The 20,160-nt window shown below is 37.6% G+C and overlaps 1 protein-coding gene across 2 annotated transcripts in view; it reads right to left on the bottom strand.

Moving 5' to 3' along the window:
* LOC101547392 (ubiquitin-conjugating enzyme E2 E2) overlaps window positions 1-20,160 on the bottom strand; it is a 327,908-nt gene that overhangs the window by 36,742 nt on the left and 271,006 nt on the right. The gene's annotated exons all lie outside the window — the stretch shown is intronic.

Genomic DNA, 20,160 nt, shown 5'->3' with positions numbered 1-20,160 from the left:
AGCTTGGTCTTAAAGAATCTGGATGTTGGTCATTGGTGGGATGGGCGCTGGGGGGCAGTTTCTGGGTGTGACCACCTAGATACTGAAAAATGGGGGATCTGGGAGGAAGAGGCTCAGTCCTGGTTCGAGCAGGCTTGGAGATCTCGGCCCCGGGTTCCACACACCTGGGTTCCTCTGCCAGTTCCTTCATGTGTGAGGCTCATCCAAACCTGTGGAGAGGGGCCTTGAACATGGCTGTGGCTGAATTCCAGAGGTCCTCGGCCTCGGGGGCTCTGCTCAAGTAGGGGAGGGAAATTCAACCCACGCCCTCTGAGGGGCCCCTGTGAAGACAGCCAGGCACAGGGGCTAGAGACCCTGTCACTCCTTTCTGGGAGCTTGGTCTTATAGTCTCTGGATGTTGGCTATTGGTGGGATTACATGAAATTTGAAAAAAATTTCAAAGGAAATATTTTTGGGCTCTAGTTCTTTTGGTAGCACTGTTGTCCCATTGTGCATCAATTTGCTTGAGCGGGCATCAGTAATGTCTCCATTGTGAGACTTAAAGTTACTGTTTTTCGCATAGTGAATATGTCACGGGTAGTTTGCCAGGCTCTGCTGTGAGGGCGGAATACTCTCGGTAGCTCGCTGGGCTCTCCGAGAGGGACAGAGGAATCAAGCCTGGGTCAGCAACATGCAAGGCAAACACCCTACCCTCTGTGCTATCGCTACATTCATAAAATAAAAAAAAAGGACATAGGAAAACTATAAAAAGAAAACATTATTCTATGTCACAGATTCTGTATTTGCCCTAATTCATAAGTAATGTGATGTGAACTGGAGCACGTATATAATGTTTACTTTGTACAAACTTTGTATTAGTGCAATTTACAAGCTCAATAGCATAGGGAGTAAGGCGTTTGCCCTGCATGCGGCCAACCTGGGTTCGATTCCTCCATCCCTTTTGGAGAGCCCGGCAAGCTACCGAGAGTATCTCATCCACACGGCAGAGCCTGGAAAGATACCTGTGGCGTATGTGATATGCCAAAAACAGTAACAACAAGTCTCAAAATGGAGACGTTACTGGTGCCCGCTCAAGCAAATCGATGAGCAATGGGATGACAGTGATACAAGCTATAACTTTATTTTAAAAGTAATAGCTGTGCTGCTTACCACTTTTTATGAAAGACAGATCACAACAACACAATGCATTGACATAATTCTGAAATGCTCATAACATTTTATGTAACATTGAAAGAATAAATTTAAATCAGTTTTGTAACACTAATAAAACTGCTTTACAAAGTCTTAAGTAACAATATTTTATACTACTTTAACGTTACTTTTGCTTAAAGACCTGTGTTTTGGTACTCTAAGTTCAAAATGGCTCTAAATAATAAAATACATAAAGTGACAGATTTTTCTAATTGTTGTCACCCAAGTAGATAGTATCTGCTCAAACATCAGCTGTAGTTAATTCATATGGTGCCAAGTTTCAGAAAGGACAAAAATCAGTCACCTTATTGTTGATGAACATGGTACCGTTTCTAGGACTGATTAGCACTCCTAAAGGGAACTGGCCTTCTTGGAACATGCCAGTTCTGATAACCCAGTATCATTATCCCTCCTAAACAGCTACAAATGTTGAAGAAAGTATAACTGACTATATAAACTGGCACATCTGTATTTGCAAAAGGGAATCCCCTGTGCCAGAACTGAAAGCCAAAAATTAGTTAGCAAATGAGCTGATGTGGAGCTGACAGGGTAGATTTTGAGAAAGAGGAGGAGAGCAAAGGATGGTAGAGTTAGTAAATGGGGATTTGGATTTTGAGGTTTTCAAAGATGCATACCTAAAACTTATATAATGCTATAATACATTTTTACTTCAATAAACAAAGAAGGACAACTGAGTAGCTAATATTTCAACAGGTGAATAAATTGCAAAGATATGCCTTATAACAGGAGAGATGGCAAAAGCCAGGGCTCTGGGGAGAGAAATGTTTCTCCTGAGAATTCTAAATACTAGGTACATATATCATGAAAATTTTAATTAAAAATATATAAATGACTTTATTAATCAGATAAAATACATACTAAGGTAAGAAGGAATAAAGAAAATCACTTCACTATGACAAAATAAAACTTTATAAGAAAAATTTATAGTTGCGAATATTTTGGACAAACAACAAGGTTATAAATATCAGAATGATCTGGTAGAATTGTAAGAAAATGAACATATACAATCTAAGAGGAACATTTTCACTCCAATAACTGATAGGTCAACCAAACGTTTAAATAAAGAATCAAATTAAATTTAAGGTACTCAAAAAAGTTAAATTTTTATACTCAATAATTAAATATTATTTTCTTTTCAAGCACATAAACATTCATAAAAATGTTTGTGTTATCCATCAAAGGACTTAACTTTTCAAATATTTGGATCATAATACAAAATCCTAATCTATCATTAAAGTATCTTCCCATCATATGGTTGGAAACTGAAGCCATTCTTACATTTTATAGCAAAGTATCACTGTATCACTGTCATCCTGTTGTTGGTTGATTTACTTGAGCGGGCACCAGTAACGTCTCTATTCCTCTCAGCCCTGACATTTTAGCAGCCTCTTCTTACTTGTGTTTTCCAATGACTGGAGGCTCTTTCAGGGCCAGGGGAATGAGACCTATCGTTACTGTTTTTGGCATATCGAATACACCACGGGTAGCTTGCCAGGCTCTGCCTGTGTGGGTGAGATACTCTTGATAGCTTGCCGGGCTCTCCAAGAGGTATGTATATACTGTCATCCCGTTGATCAATGATTTGCTTGAGCGGACCCAGTAATGTCTCCATTCATCCTAGCCCTGAGATTTTAACAGCCTCTCTTTACTTGTCCTTCCCAATGGTGCTGTATTACAGGCTCTTCAGGGTCAGGGGAATGAGACCCATCACTGTTACACTAAACAACATCTAAGTTAAAACTACATAGAATTTTAAAATTATAATAGTTTCACAGAAAATGCACTTCTTTAAAAATAGTATCAGAGGGAAATGGTGGGGCAGGGTTGGGAAAGCCATCAAAAAAATCATTCTTCTGGATTGTTATAACACAAAACCAAAAACAACCTGACTTTATCCCTAGAGAAATATGGAAAGCACACATGATGCTAAGAAGTTCATGACAGGAGAGTTCTTTTTGAGAAATGCATTTGAAAAATAACTAAAAGGAATACTTGAGATTCAGATTAGTAGTAACTGCTCTGAGTGTCCATTAACTTACAGGTTTCTACTTATATCGTTCTTGCACTTGTTGTGTGTTGCTCTCCCCTGTTGGAACTGCCTTTAAAACTTGATTTTTCATGATGGCTGGAGGAATCAGTCGGGATGGGAGATGCATGCCAAACGCAGATAATGGAACAAACATGATGATCTCTCAGTGTCTGTGTTGCAAGCCATAATGCCCAAAAGTAGAGAGAGTATGGGGAATATTGTCTGCCTTAGAGGCAGGGGAAGGGTGGGAAAGGGGGGTATACCTGGGATATTGGTGGTGGGGAATGTGCATGGTGGAGGGATGGGTGTTTGATCATTGTGAGATTGTAACTCAAACATGAAAGCTTGTAACTATCTCATGGTGATTCAATAAAATTAAAATAAATAAATACTCAAAACCCCTTGATTTTTCACATATTGTTTAATATGTGTTAGAAAGACTTGTGTGCAAAGGTGGTGGGAACAATAGCAGAACAAATCACCCAGACTCAGGGAACAACTCACACTTGTAAAGCTTTCTTCTCTCTGCTGAGCCAAATATTTCCTTCTGGGTATCTTTATTTACAGAACAAATGGAACTTAACACTTTGATTCCACTCCCAGCCCTTGCCATAGAAACAAAAGGGAAAGCAGTTTGAGAACAAAGTTATAGCACACTAAGCTTTTTATAACTGAGTGACAATGAAAACGTTGAATGCCAAATCCAAATTTGTGATTGGGTTAAGAGCGCTGTGAGGGAAAACCTATAGTTTCAAATGTACATATTATATCCTGCAAATGAGTATGATCTTTCCTATGTCTGTCCCTCTCGCTCTGACTCATTTCACTCACCCTGGTAAACTATCATTGTCATAGTGGTACTTTCTCGATCTAACTGCACTCTGCCACATAGCCTCCCACTCGTGGCAAGCTTCCTATCATAGACCCTTCCTCCTGGCCCTTGTATCTACTGTCTTTGGGTATTATTATTTTTTTTTCTTGAAAATGAGTGTGATCATTCTATGTCTGTCCCTCTCCCTCTGACTCATTTCACTCAGCATGGTACACACCACGTTCATCCATGTTTCCATAACGGTTGCACAATATTCCAATGTGCAAATGTACCTAAGTTTCTTTATCCAGTCATCTGTTATTGGGTTGTTTCCAGATTTTGGCTATTGTGAATAGTTTTTGCAGAAGACATAGGAGTGCAGTATTTGTATTTGGGTCCCTAAAGTATATTCCCAAGAACAGCATTGCTGGGTCCTATGGTAGTGTAATTTCTAGGTTTTTGAGGAATGTGCTAATTGCTTTTCAAAAAAGGCTGAAGCAATCAGCATTCTCACCACCAGCAGTGAATGACAGTTCCTTTCTCTCTGTGTCTGTGCCAGCAGTGGTTGGTTTTGCTCTTCCTGATGTGTGCCAGTTTCTGTGGCATGAGATGATATCTCATTGTTGTTTTGATTTGCATCTCCCTGATGATTAGTGATGTAGAGCATTTTTTCATGTACCTTTTTGTCATTTGTCTTTCTTCTTTGAGGAAGTTTCTATTCATCTCTTCTTCCTACTATTGCTTCGATTTTAACTGCTGTTCCGTATATTAGTATCAGAGGCCAGTCTCACGGTGTAAATAGGTTGATGCACTCTGGTTAGAGTGATGTTTATGAAGGGATTATGAGCCAAGAATACAGATGTCTTTGAGAGAACAGAAAAAGCTGAACATTTTTTTTTTTTTTGCTGTGTCCTAGTCAATTGCCGTTTGTGTGAGCTCAGTGGTAATTTTATTTTATTATTATATTTTAAATTTTTTATTCTTTTATAGAATCACCATGTGGAAAGTTACAAAGCTTTCAGGTTTAAGTCTCAGTTATACAATGCTGGAACACCCATCCCTTTACCAGTGCATATATTCCACCACCAAGAATCACAGTATACCTCCTCCCCTCCCCCCAACCTCCCCAGACCTCCACCCCGCATGTGTAACTGGTAAATTTCACTTTACTTTCATTTTACTTTGATTACATTCAATATAAAAGCTGAACATTCTTGGAATTGAGAATTACTATTTCTTAAAAATAACATTTGAAAGCTTAATAAAATTCTGTGTGGACTTAGCATAAAAGAATGCTACCACATGGCTAGGATGAGTTTCTTTGTTAAGTATGTCTATGAAATAGATTTTATACATAGTTTGGAAAATGTTTTGAAGTAAATAAACATGTCTACACTGAAAAATTGATGGCAGTAAAATTATTATTTAAAACAACAGTTCAGGCTGGAGTGATAGTACAGTGGGTTGGATGTTTGCCTTGCATGAAGCTGCCTCAGCTTCGATCTCTGGCATTACATATGATCTCCTGATCCCTCCCAGGAGGGATGTCTGAGCAAAGAGCCAAGACTAAACCCTGAGTACCACTGGGTACAGCCAAAAAAACAATCAAAACTGGAAGATGTCAAGTACTTTTTTCTTAAGAACTGATTCGAGAACATTTACCAACATGTCCCAAATTTAAAATACATACTAGCAAAACAAAACATCTTAAGCAATTAACAAACCAAAACCAGCCTGGAAATATATTTTGCCTCAATGACTGGCAATAGAATTAAATTAACCATTACTCACTGTCACTGCCGTCCTGTTGCTCATCGATTTGCTCGAGCGGGCACCAACAACGTCTCCTTTGTGAGACTTGTTCTTACTGTTTTTGGCATATCGAATACACCACGGGTAGCTTTCCAGGCTCTGCCATGCGGGCAAGATACTCCTGGTAGCTTGCCGGGCTCTCCAAGAGGGGCGAAGTGACCATTATTCAGAAACCATAATATGTAAAGATGATATCCATCCTCTGTGCATGGAACTATACAGTCTACTACATCTGACTGCAGCTAGAGCTACTTATTATTTTTTTTAAAGAAATAAGCCTTTCAAGTACAATTTATACAATTAAAATAAAGATCTTTACAGCAGATATTTAAATTGAAGTCTCTCAGTTTCCTTTGAGTACAAATGTAGAAAACCATGAACTAAAATTTTTTCCTCTAAATTCTTTTAGAAGTGTAAGTATCTTAGTGAATTCCCAGGGCTCCTTGCAACCATGAAGTAACAAATTACTTCCAATTGCTGCAAGGAAGAACGCTTGGTATGACGTAGTTAGGGACCAAGAATGAGTCCTTATCCAATTTATAAAGTTTCAATTTACATAGGGTCTGTCTTTAGGAACAAATCTAGATTGAGTAAGGGTTAATTTAGTTCTTTTTCATATTTACTAATTAAAAATTAAATTAAATCAATAGTCTTTAATAGTGATTCATTCTTTCATTATGTTTCCTATTCTACCTATTTCTCTTTATAACATTAAATTGTCCTTTTTGATTTCTATTTTCTTGAGTTTCAGGAAAGGAAAGGTACTCCTTTTGATTCTCATTATGTAGATCATACTAGATTATAGTAGATTATAATCTTTGAGAGGTCATTCTTATTGTACATTATTTATTTTTCTGCAAGAGACTCATGTGCCTTGGATTGGTGAGTGTTTCACAGTTGCTTCTGCATCGTTTTACAACAAGTTTTCAACCAGATTGCATCTGATACAAATATAAAGTGATAAAACCTTCCTCTGGTAGAGCTGACTTATATTCAAATTTTCATAAAATCATTAAAAATGAATTATATTTTAATTACTTTATTTGGAACAAGTTACTATTTGATACAGACACAGTAGCCTGAAACCAGCTCAATCAAGGTTGGTTTTGCAGACACACAAAGATTTCCTTCCTCAGCAGACAAAAAAACAAAACAAATTTAAATTCTAGGAGTATAAAATTCCTTGGAGCACAGCTTTACCATCTGAAAGCTCAGCTTTTAGCAGTTTTTAAAGTTTACTTAAAATCAAAGAACTGATTGCTTGGACTCTGGTGGAATTCCCCCTTTTTATGCTTTTTGTCCATAAAGTCAGTGTCCCAAGCCTTACAAGGATTTGCCTGGGTATAGGATGCATTTCTGAAAAGCCACTCCTCAGCTATTCCCAAATAAATGCAATTTATGGTAAAAAAAAAAGCTATGTAGCTCAAATGATTACAGCAAATGTCTACCAAGGGTGAAAGACTTCAGGAGAATGAACTCTGGCTCTTACTTAAAACCACAAACAAAAATAGAAGTCAACAAAGTAATGTAAAATAAGATACTGGGAAAAAAGGGCTGTATTTTTTTTATGATTTTCCAGCAACAAAAATGATAACATTATAAGCAAATTAAAAAACTGCTGAATCCCTAACAACTGTGGTGAAAATGAAGATAATTTAATCATGTATGCAAACTTTTAAGTAAATACTTCCACTGTTTTAACTAAGAATGTAAATATACTGTAGGTGCTCTATTGCCACTTGGCGGGGGGGGGGGGGCGGCGTTCATCAAAAGAGAACACAGGGATAAGGAATTTGGTTAAGTGGTAACTGAATCTGCCCTAAAGGTCCTTGCAGGTTACATGGCTATGGAGCTTGATACCTGGTACCACCTTACATCCACTGAGCAAACTGCCTCTCCCCACCCTCTACTTAATAAGATGCAAGATGAGTTGGTCTTGAACACTGAAGTTAAAACCATTATGTAGAGCCACGTTGATATAACAACACTTAGTTATTAATCAGTATCACAGAGGGCAGATGTAATTTAAGGGATATCCAATAAACCTACATTTTTAAGACAAGTTGATTCATTTCTTCTTTATAATTGCAAAACGCCTCATACATAATGACAATGAATTATGAAGCTCAGCAGCTGAGACACTTAATATATTCCAAATAAGGATTATAATAAATGACTGACCATATATGACACTTGTTTTAAAGACAGTGACATAAATATGAGAATGCATTCCCTTGACTTTAATTTTTTTTAAGGTCACAATAGTCAAGACAGTTCTATAACATGTAACATATTTACAGATTTGCTAAATATAAAATCAAAGTAATACACGGCCTTCCTTTATCCTTTGAGAAAGAGTAATAAATTTTATGTTTGCAGACATGGAACGTGGCAGTTATTTATCTTAGAACATTAATAATTCAATATACAAGCAACACAAAATAAAATGTTCATCATAACTAGTTAGAAACAATATTTTTATTTTTTCACATAGCCCACAACATTGTAGAAGCTATATTTTAATAAGATCTGGAAATGAAACAATGACTAATTCTGTTAATGATACAGTAAATTAACAGCAATTATAGAGTTGGCTGAACGCCCAATCCCTTGGTGAGTGCTACATAATACACAAAAGAGACATACTTTAAAAATGGTAGTGTTCATAAATACAGTGAGTGCTCCCAAACTGCATGTTTAAAGAGAGGTAATGGTACAGTTTCCTTTAGTATATAAAGTGTTAAAATATATCATGTATTTTATAGGAAGATATAACCAAATAAAAATTTAGCTATGTAAAAATGGCTAAGAATTATGCAGTGTTTATGTGCCAGGTACTGGCTCTAAATAATTTTCATTATGTAATTTAATATTCAAAATAATTTTGTGAAATAGTTAATATTGTTATTTTCAGTTTATGAATGAAGAAAGAAACACACACATTCAGAGATATTCAAATATTTATAGATGAAATAATTTTAACAGTAGATAAAAGTATTGTAATAAGAAGAAAACAGAAAATAAATAAAAACAAACCAAAGCAAATTTGTCCTACCTATATCCTCCAAGCTTTGGAAAATGAGAGAAAAAAATAAAAGAATAAAGACATTTATTTATGTTCTGGATTGCAACAGTTTAACCATGGACAGATGGCATATAAAGACTTAATAGCTTTTTAAAGATAAGTTCTGGTAAAATGGGAATTCATGTAAGGTATTTAACAAAGAAAGGTATAATGATATTCACTATTATCATTACTGTTATTATGCCAAATAAAAGTTTAAAAGGGACATGCTTTCTTATTAAATTTTTGACTTTAGGGCAATTTTCAATGTTTTGTAACTAATATTTTAGTCAGGAGAGATCTTAATAGTAGCACTGTCTTCCTGTTGCTCATCGATTTGCTCAAGCAGGCACCAGTAACGTCTCCATTGTGAGACGTTTTTGGCATTGTTACTGTTTTTGGCATATCGAATATTCCATGGGTAGCTTGCCAGGCTCGCTGTGTGGGCGGGATACTCTTGGTAGCTTGCCAGGCTCACTGAGAGGGATGGAGTACTCAAACCCGGGTTGGCCGAGTGCAAGGCAAACACCGTACCTGCTGTGCTATCGCTCCAGTCCTGATCTTAATAGTACTATACATTAATTGCAGAGTTCAGATTAAGAGTTTTCATAAATCTTTCAAGTTAGAAAATAGATCTGATAAAAGTATGACATTACTACACTGTATATATGTCATACAGAATTAAGAAATCTGAGATAAATTACTGAAATTTCTTAAAATTACTGCTCCTTTCACTTCATAGCTGTATAATATACATTGACTGGAAATATAAAAAAATTTAATTTACTTCAAAAGCCTATATGGGAACTGGAGATAGAACAGTATAGTTTAGTGGGCAGGGTGCATGCCTTGCACATCCAATCCCTGCGACCAGGATGTTCAATCCCTTAAGGGTACCTAATGTTGTTCCCCAAGTTCCACCATGAATGATCCCTGAGCACAGAGTTAGCAGGGCTTACTGACTCTCCCACTCCACCCCCACAAAAAAAGAAAAAGTTTTGAAATGACTTTTTTAGTTTTTAACTTTTTATCCTGTCAGAATTATGTATATATATATACATATATATATATATATATATATATATATATATATATATATATTTGCTTTTTGGGTCACACCCAGCGATGATCAGGGGTTACTCCTGGCTTTGCACTCAAGAATTGCTCCTGGCAGTGCTTGGGGGACCATATGGGATGCCGGGGATCGAACCCGGGTTGGCTGTGTGCAAGGCAAACGCCCTACCCACTGTGCTATCGCTCCGGCCCCCTATGTATTAATATATAGCTTAAAGTGGTGTCTTGGGGGTCACAGGTGAAAACTGTGTAAACTTGGGGGTGGGTGGGGCCACATATATGAAGGAAATAAGGGTGGAATGAGCCAAGGTTAGAAAAAGGTTTGAGGGGCCGGAGCGATAGCACAGCGGGTAGGGCGTTTGCCTTGCACTCGGCCAACCCAGGTTCAATCCCCGGCATCCCATATGGTCCCCCAAGCACCGCCAGGAGTAATTCCTGAGTGCAAAGCCAGGAGTAACCCCTGATCATCGCTGGGTGTGACCCAAAAAGCAAAAAAAAAAAAGAAAAAAGGTTTGAGAAACACAGGATTCAACAATAAGGAAATAAACACCTTGTAGTAAAAACTATCAGAATATGATGGTTATACGTTGATGAACACAATGACAAATTCAAACGTTTTCAAAGATACATGTATTCTGAGGTTTTACAATTCAAGATATGGAGGTGTAACTTCTTAGATATGGTTAAAACTATTAATCAAATTGATGGGTGTTGGAACATTGACTGAAACCTGATCATGAAAGCTTTGTAACTGTATCTCATGGTGATTCAATGAAAACAAAACAAAACAAAAGTGTGTTTGGAAAAAAAACCCTATTAATCATATTGAATTCTCAGGTATGTACTTAAGGTCTGAATCATTATTTTATAGTCATACGGTGGATATTTTGGGCCTGGTAAGAAGTAATTACATTTTTTATTGGCCATAAAAATCAACTCATAAAAGGTTACAAATAGAGAACAGAAAAGTGAATCTGGCATTTTATCAAAATTTCTCTTAATACTTTTAATAAAAATTTTGAGTCATTATCTTCAGTTTAATAATAAATCAGATATTGTCTCAAATAATGTTAACTATTGCAGTGACACTTTATATCTAGCTCAGTGAAAAAATAAGATAATTTTGATTTTAGATATTGCTAATAAAAGATATTGTTGCTGGAGAGTTAAGAGTAATAGTAACTGAGGAACAATAAAAAGTGTCTTTCTTCCCTTCAACAAAAATCTTGCAGTTTTGATGCATAGTCACTGTCACTGTCATCCCGTTGCTCATCCATTTGTTCGAGTGGGCACCAGTAACGTCTCTCATTGAGAGACTTATTGTTACTGTTTTTGGCATATCCAATACGCCATGGGTAGCTTGCCAGGCTCTGCCATGCGGGCTCCATACTCTCAGTAGCTTGCCGGGCTCTCTGAGAGGGGCGGAGGAATCGAACACGGGTTGGCCAAGTGAAAGGCGAAAGCCCAACCGCTGTGCTATTGCTCCAGCCCTGATACACAGTAATAATGCAATTTCACTGAAGGTATCTTACAAATTGGAGTTTCAAGTACTGATTTAAGAATACTTTTGCTCAGGAATCACTCCTGGCATTCCTCAGGACACCACCATATGTGGTTCCCAGGATCGAAACCTGGGTCGGCTGCATACCAAGGTAAGTAACTCATAGTATTTTTCAAGCAACTGAAGGTCCCCCTGCCTCTCTCCCCCTTCAATGAGAAGACTTAAGATACATATATGTTTGTTTTACTATTTTGGCCTTGTTTCATTTAATTTCTCGAGGAAACAAAAGAATGTTACTTTCTAAACTTTGGGTCTAGAAATATGGTACTGGGGTCAGTACCACATGTCTTAAATGTGTGAGGCACTGGGATCCAGCCAGGCTTTGAAAACCTGCCTAATTCATTCATCTAACAATAAGAAAAATGGAGAATATTATGCTAAATGAAATAATTCAGAAGAAGAAAAACAGGCACTGGATATCTGACCCATAGGCATAAAGTAGCAAAGCAAGGTAACAGACAATTATTATACCTGAATCCCGTTGCTCATCGATTTGCTTGAGCGGGCACCAGTAACGTCTCTCATTGTGAGACTTATTGTTACTGTTTTTGGCATATCCAATACGCCACGGGTAGCTTGCCAGGCTCTGCTGGGCAGGCGAGATACTCTCGGTAGCTTGCCGGGCTCTCTGAGAGGGGCGGAGGAATCGAACACGGGTCGGCCGAGTGAAAGGCGAACGCCCTAGCACTGTGCTATTGCTCCAGCCCAACAGACAATACCTAGTGAAAACCCTAGAGACTCTAAAACACAAGTGAAAGAAGAGGAGTCAAGGGAAGGTCACATGGATTGTGGAGGGTCATTGCACTCTGGTGGTGGATGTGCTATTAGAGCACTGTTCTCTTCAAAATACAAACATTTACACTCTGTAATCTGATTTTTACCTCAATAAGCTAAGAATTACCAAAAACAGAAATGTGGAAATAGAGTAATACAATTTTCATTCATGACAACTGTCTCTGAATGGTGGGCCACATTTAAAATATTTATTTATTTATGTATTTATTTATTTATGTATTTATTTATGTTTTGCTTTTTGGGTCACACCGAGCAATGCACAGGGGTTACTCCTGGATCTGTACTCAGGAATTACTCCTGGTGGTGCTCAGGGGACCATATGGGATGCTGGGAATTGAACCCAGGTTGGCCGCGTGCAAGGCAAACGCCCTACCTGCTGTGCTATCACTCCAGCCCCCGTGGTCTACATTTAAGCTTCCAAAATGTGTGTATAAATTTCAGTATCCTTTATGGAGTGGAAAGATGTAAAACAGTTTATTTCACCTACATAACCTATTTCTCTATTTTTTACTGTGAGTTTATGGTGTTGGTTATTGCATTTCCACTAAACTAATCTCCAGGAAGAAATGGTGTCTACTTCTGACTGGGAAAATACATACTTTCCATTTTTGAGGTGCTGGGGATTCAAGCAAGGGCTTTCACATGCAAGGCTTATGCTCTACCATTGAACCACATCCTGGCATGTACTTTCCATTCTTTAAAACACTGTCATTTGGCATCTTGATGAACCTACATTCTCATGCTGAAATGTTATCATTTGTTATGAACAAACTAAATATTTCCTTGAGGATGTTGAACCCTCTATTCCCAGTTTGTCCAATAAAAGTGTTCTAAAATGTCAGCAAGAACATGTGTGTCATTTTATGAGAAAGTACTTTCTAGTTCGTTTTGTTTTATATTTTCCCAACTTTTATTTAAAAAAAAAATCAAACCTCCAACAACACTTGCTGTTCCTGCTCAGAATTTCTTTCTGTTTCTAGAGTGCCAAACGATATTCTGAAAATAGATGTGGCTTCTAAATGTGGCCTATCTAAATTCAAGTTCCATATATGCTTAAAGATCATGGTGCTTGAGTAAGCTGCTTTTTTCCATACTATAAAGTTTTAAATTATGCATATTTACAATTACATCTTCTTTCACCTATGAAAATGTTACCTAGTTTTCATAGATACTTTTAAAAATGAAGTTTACACTTGTCATTTCCAAACAGCACTCAATACCTTTTCTGAACTTCTATTACATTTTAACTTACATTGTTTTCTATATGTACATACTCTTTTTGCTTTTATCTAAAGGCTATCTGCTATTGGGGCACACAGAGGATTTAAAACTTTTTTCCATTTATTATTTTTTAAAACTGAATCAATGATATACATATTTACAAAGTTGTTCATGATGGGATTTCAGTCATGTAATGTTCCAACACCCGTCTCTTTACCAGTGTACTCTTTCCACCACCAATGGTCCCAATTTCCCTCCTGCCCTCCCAACCTGTCCCACCACCAGTCACCATGACAAACATTTTTCCTCTCTGTCTCTGTCTCTCTCTTTTTCTCTCCCTCTCTCTTTCCTTTTGGGCTTATGGTTTGCAATACAGATAATGAAAGGTTATCAGGTACATCCTTTTACCTTTGCTCCTGACCCAACCCCAGACCCTTGTGGCAAGTTTCTGCCCACTGACCTGTCCTCTTGACCCTCACCTTGGATATTAGTCCCATTATATATATATTTACGTACATATATGCATATATATGTACTATACTACATTCATTTTGTGGGATTTAGTCCCATAATATAATATCCCACAAATGAATGCAGTCATTCTATACCTGTCCCTCTGCTTCAGACTCATTTCACTAAACAAAGGTGTTTTATTTTTTGCAAAGAAATAGGGTCTAGATATATCTTCACATAACATTCTCCAGTTCTACTGATGTCAGCTGGTTGACATCTCCAGCTACCAGAAGATGTATTCTTCCTTAACTTACAGCCAAAGGTAGGAGAAAAAACATTTTTATGAATCTATTTGATCTGGAATAGAATTCCAATGAAAAAAATCTCTGAATGAGCAGGCAGATTTAAAAAAAATTAGCATTATTAATTTAGGTTACCAATCCCCCTACAAAGGTCCTAAATACTTGTTAAAATATAACTCAATTTACTTGTTAGCTCCCCGTGGTGTATTCAATATGATAAATACAGTAACAATAACAGTCTCATTCCCCTGACCCTGAAAAGAGCCTCCAATAGTTGGGAAAGACAAGTAAGGAGAGGCTGCTAAGACCTCAAGGCTAGGGGACTGGAGCAATAGCACAGCAGGTAGGGCATTTGCCTTGCATGCGGCTAACCCAGGTTTGATTCCCAGCATCCGAAATAGTCCCCTGACCACCGCCAGGGATAATTCTTGAGTGCAGAGCCAGGAGTAACCCTGTGTATTGCCGGGTGTGACACAAAAACCAAAAACAAACAAACAAAAAACCCCACCAAAAACAAAACGAAACAACCTTCCGGGCTGGGAGGAATGGAGACATTACTGGCTCCCCCTAGAGTAAATTGATGAACAACGGGATGACAGTGATACAGTGATACTTGTTAGCATTTCTATAAGCATATATCCTACCATCCTTCAGATGATCTTTCTTTACTGTTTCTAATGCATTGTAATTCTTAAATGGTTACAGGCTTGTCTGTTTTCTACTGACCTATATGTTCCATGAGATCAGCATTTGGGCTCCTTTTACTCTAGGGTGGACATTAGGTTCTATCTTCACTTTATGCCATAAGTTCCTGCCATTAATATTATTTTAGTCTTAGACCCAGAAATAAAGTTTTCCAAAAAAATGCTAAAGGAAAATGGCACGTCTATTAAGGAAGAACTAGGCAAATTAAGAGAATCACTGCTTAGATAGCATTTTAAGCTATCTTATATGATGGTAGAAGACAGTTTTTCAACTCCATTCAATCATATAAAATTCTCTCTCTTTTATTTGGGCCATATCTGGTAGTGTTCAGGGCTTACCTATGGTTCTGCACTCAGGGATCACTCCTGGTGGGCCCAGGAGAGCATATGGGGTGGCAGGGATTGAACAGGGGTCGGCCATGTAAAATGTAAGTACCTGCTGTACTATGTCTCGGGCCCCTAAATTTACAAATTTTGTTTGTAAACAGAATAATGAAATTTTAAGCAAGGTTCTAGGAAGAATTATTAAGCAGATAATTTGTTAGTACTTAGATAATAATGGGCGATCAATGGACTTAAGCATAAATATACCACAAACTGTGCCATGGGTTACTTCATTTCCTTTTAATATGGTTCTTAAAATGACAGATTAGGGGAAGAAAGTAGACAGTACATTAGAACTCTAGTCCGGTTCATGATGATTGTCTTAAGTTTTTCAAAAAAATAAAAATGGGACTAAGTTTATAGATTGAGCAGATTTCTTGCATGTTGAAGCTGTGCTGGGGTGACCCCACCAATCCCTGTTTACACCCACTAACAACTTCTTATTCTGGTCAGACATACACATAATTGAAAGTCTTATAAGTCTTCCTCCTTTATTACTGTCAATGGACCTGGCCTGGTGCCAAAATACACACAGCTGCCTAGCAGCCATAAATTTTACTTTTATGTATGTGGGAAGGTATTATTTATGAGATTGCCAACAGTGGGGTCTAAAAGCAAGTTGAGCTGTTGCAAACATCACTTTTTAGTACCATGCATGCAAGAAAGAGAATTCCAGGCTGGATGGTAACCCAGTTTGGTAAGTGTGGAATGGCGCAAAAACTTAGCATTATCTTATTGAATGACCAAATCAATGTAAGCTGGCCCAAAGAAGTTCCCCAGCAGGATGATTTGTGATTAGTCTTTTTCAACATTTTACCAATGACCTAAATGCCTTTGATGGAAACTACTGAAAATTATAACTAAGAAAGCATATAAATCATCGGTGTACAATTTTAGTTTTTACCAAGTGAACACACTATGTGACCATAACAAATTATACAATATTTTCAAAACCCCAGAAATCTCCTTTGTGCTATTCACATCTGTAACTATCTCCACAGTATAATCACTATTTTGACCTCTACTATGAGTTATCATTTGTTCCCTTTTTTAAACTCATATATAGAATCAAATAGCATAAAAATGGATTCATACAGTACATACTTTTCTTTAAACCTGTGTTTGTGAGATTCATAAATGCTACTTAGTGTTCTGCATTTGATACTTTCAATGGTATGTAATATTGCATTGTGTGAACACACCATGATTTACTTTCCCATTCTACTACACATAGAATCGCCTTTCCTTCATACCATGTTTTTGTTTAAAGCTAAATAAGCGACAATGTGACAAAAATGAAGTTCATATACTTTATTTATTCATGTTTCATTTTGAAAGCAAGTACATTTACTGATTTGGCTTTCATATGATTTTGAAGCTGTGAAAATGGCAGAGGAAAGTGAATATATTCATATTGTATTATATTACTGAAAGTAGAGATCCATAAAAATACTTGGTCCTTAGATAATATTTTCTTGTGTTGCAGAATTTGGTCCACAAAGGGAATAATATTCCTATATTTAAAGATGCAAGTTATTTGCTTATAATTTGTGTCAACAGATGGTCTGCATAAGATATAACAGATATTTTTAAAATAAAGAATATATTTCAAACAAGACAAAAATAAAATGTCTTAAAAGGTTTCTTCTCTTCTCCCTTCACTGTTATTGAGGTTGTTGTCTCAAGGACTAGGGCCTCACATGCAGCGGTTGTACTGCTCATACATCAGGTGTGGTGCTCATACTCAGCTGTATTCCTGACAAGAGAGTTTTAGTTTTGTACTTTTAGTTGTGGTGCTTATACACACAGCTGCTGGAGGGTTCACACATGCAAGGCAGGTACACTACCACCAAGTCACATCCTTGGCCCAGGCACAACTATAGTGGAAGTATAACTTGGCAAAACTTTTCCAGCACCATCTGGGCAGTATGAATTAAAACTGAATATACAGATAGCATTGTTCTAAAAATCCAGTTCTAGAAATTTGCTCATTGATATGTATTGACACAACTCTACAAAGACAGCATACACACATAATCACTGAAACATTATTCGTGATTGCAAAAAAAACTGGAAATAATATGTCCACTGTAGGGAATCTGATAAATAGATTATGGCAATTCATTCACGCAATACTATGTAATGACAATGGATGTGGATATAAACTATGAATATGCAAGAATGTTAAAGATGATAAACAACCCCCTCCCCTCCCAAGGGAAAACCACACACAAATTCTAAAAAGAAAAAATATGTCTTTAGGAATGAAATATTGAGCAAGTGCGAAAAGGCTGACTTTCATAGTGTATATTTTGTTCATATAGGCAAAAAGGCTTTTATTGGGTATATTTTGTATATATATGCTTCAACTTTTATACACATATTACATATAAACCATCCAAAAGTGTTATAAAATTGAACTGTCTGGTTTTAAAAGGAAATAATTCATGGTTGAAAATACAGAATACAAGGCATGTGGCCTACTATGGTTCAATCTCTGGCACTACATCGTCCTAAAAATCACTGGGCCTGGAGGCCTCTGACAGCTGGCAGTCTCACCTGAGCACTCCCCAACACAGCACATCAGGTCTATACATTGAACTGCACACCACACTAGCCAAGGTTCACCAGATCTGGCCCCTGAATCCCTTGAGAAATATATTTCTCTATGCATTATTTCCTTATTGCATAATATTGTATGTAATCCATATAGTTAAAAATGACTTAGGGGAGATATGAGTGTATAAATATCGCAAAAACAGGCTTATAATTTGCAAATGCCAAAACAAACACCTAGTAGAATTATTCAAATTATACTAATCTGAGGACTGGAGCAATAGCACAGTGGGTAGGGCGTTTGCCTTGCACGCGGCCAACCCGGGTTCGATTCCTCCATGCCTCTTGGAGAGACCGGCAAGCTACCGAGAGTATCCCGCCTGCATGGCAGAGCCTGGCAAGCTACCTGTGGTGTATTCAATATGCCAAAAACAGTAACAACAAGTTTCACAATGGAGACATTATTGGTGCCCGCTCGAGCAAATTGATGAGCAACGGGATGATAGTAACAGTGATACAGTGATACTAATCTGTAAGCAATACAGTTTGTTTTCTGTGTTAATGAAATCTGCTTATAGAGTAAAAGATTCAAGTAAGACAGTGAACTTAAAACTACAGTATCAGACCCTCCACTCCTAAAGATGTGATCCTGAGGTCTAACCCATTTTGGTACCAGAGCGGATTCTTGCAGCCATGCATTTTGACTGTGAACTGAGCTACAACCTCGTGCAGCCTAGGGAGGGATTTTTTCTCTCTGCCCCGTTTTTCTGAGCAAAAATGGCTGCAGCGGCAGCATCCACATGGCAAGAGCCATCCTCAAAGACCCCTCAACCCAGAGGTAGGACTTTCTTTAGCGACATAGCCTGTAGGTGGTCCTGGGAGGGGGGGGGCGTTACTGGCACACCTTCCGCCCATATATGATCTGGAGCTGCGGCACGAGAAACATCCCTCTGCTCCTAAAGACTGTGATCCTGAGGTCTCCTAACCCATTTTGGCACCAGAGCGGCTTCTTGCAGCCATGCATTTTGACTGTGAACTGAGCTAAAATATTAGAAACCCAAAACCGTGCGGCTGCTATTGCTCAGAGTCTTCACTCTCAGCAATGAAGAGAAATTATTAGATGATGCCTATTCAGCAGGCCTGATTGTTGGGGAAAATTTCCAAACAATAATAGTGAGTTCTGTATGGAAATATGGAATGTACTCAAAGTATATAGAGAATAAAGGGAATATCATTAGCTACTTAGGTGCGGGGTGGGGTGGGAGGGAGGTGTATTGGGGTTCTTGGTGGTGGAGCATGTGCACTGGTGAAGGGATGGGGGTTTAATCAGTATATGACTGTGACTTAAACTTGAAAGCTTTGTAATTTTTTTTTTCACGGTGATTCAATAAAATATTTTTTATAAATAAAAAAACCTACAGTATAATGTTAGTATAAACTAGTAAGCATTTACAAATATCGCTCATGGCTGGAAAGATAGTACAGTGGGGTAGGAAGCTTGCCTTGCACTCACCCGTGTGGGGTTTGAACCTCAGCACTTCATATTGTCCCCAAGTCCCAGGATCATCAGGAGTGATCACTGAGCATAAAACCTGGAGTAAACCATGAGCACTGCCTGGTGTGGCCTCAAAGTCAAACTGAAAAAAAGTACTGTTCAGGGGCCAGAGAGATGGCCTAAAAGGCTGGAACACATATCCTACATGTCGGAATCCAGAGTTTGATCCCTTGCACTATGGTCTCCTGAGCACTGCTGTAAATGGCATCCTAGCACTGCTGGTCTGAACCCTCCTCAAAAATACAGTTACTGTCTACTATACAATTATTTATAATGACTAGAATGTTAGCAAAACCGAAACCAAAGGGTTCTGGGGAACCTGAAGGTTATTTAGTTTACACCCATGTAGCACTATTCTTTAATTACAGGTAACTGTTTTGCTTTTAGTTATTTAGGCACTTGTGGGAAGATAATAATATATCTATCTTTAGATGTTTTTATGATGTATTAACAAGTCTTTTAAAAAGAATACAATTTTTTTACAGTGAGGCATTGCAGAGTTTATTTACAGAATTTACATTTGTGCACAGTTATTTTGCTCTGTAAAATAACCTCTCCCCAAACAAAATATTGAGTGTATCATGAAAAAGAAGAAAAGCAAGTTTTCTTTATCTTTTTCAATTATCT

This window comes from Sorex araneus, chromosome 4 (genome assembly GCF_027595985.1).
Source record: "Sorex araneus isolate mSorAra2 chromosome 4, mSorAra2.pri, whole genome shotgun sequence".
NCBI classification, from domain to species: Eukaryota; Metazoa; Chordata; class Mammalia; order Eulipotyphla; family Soricidae; genus Sorex; species Sorex araneus.
This window is presented reverse-complemented; position numbering and strand designations above follow the sequence as displayed.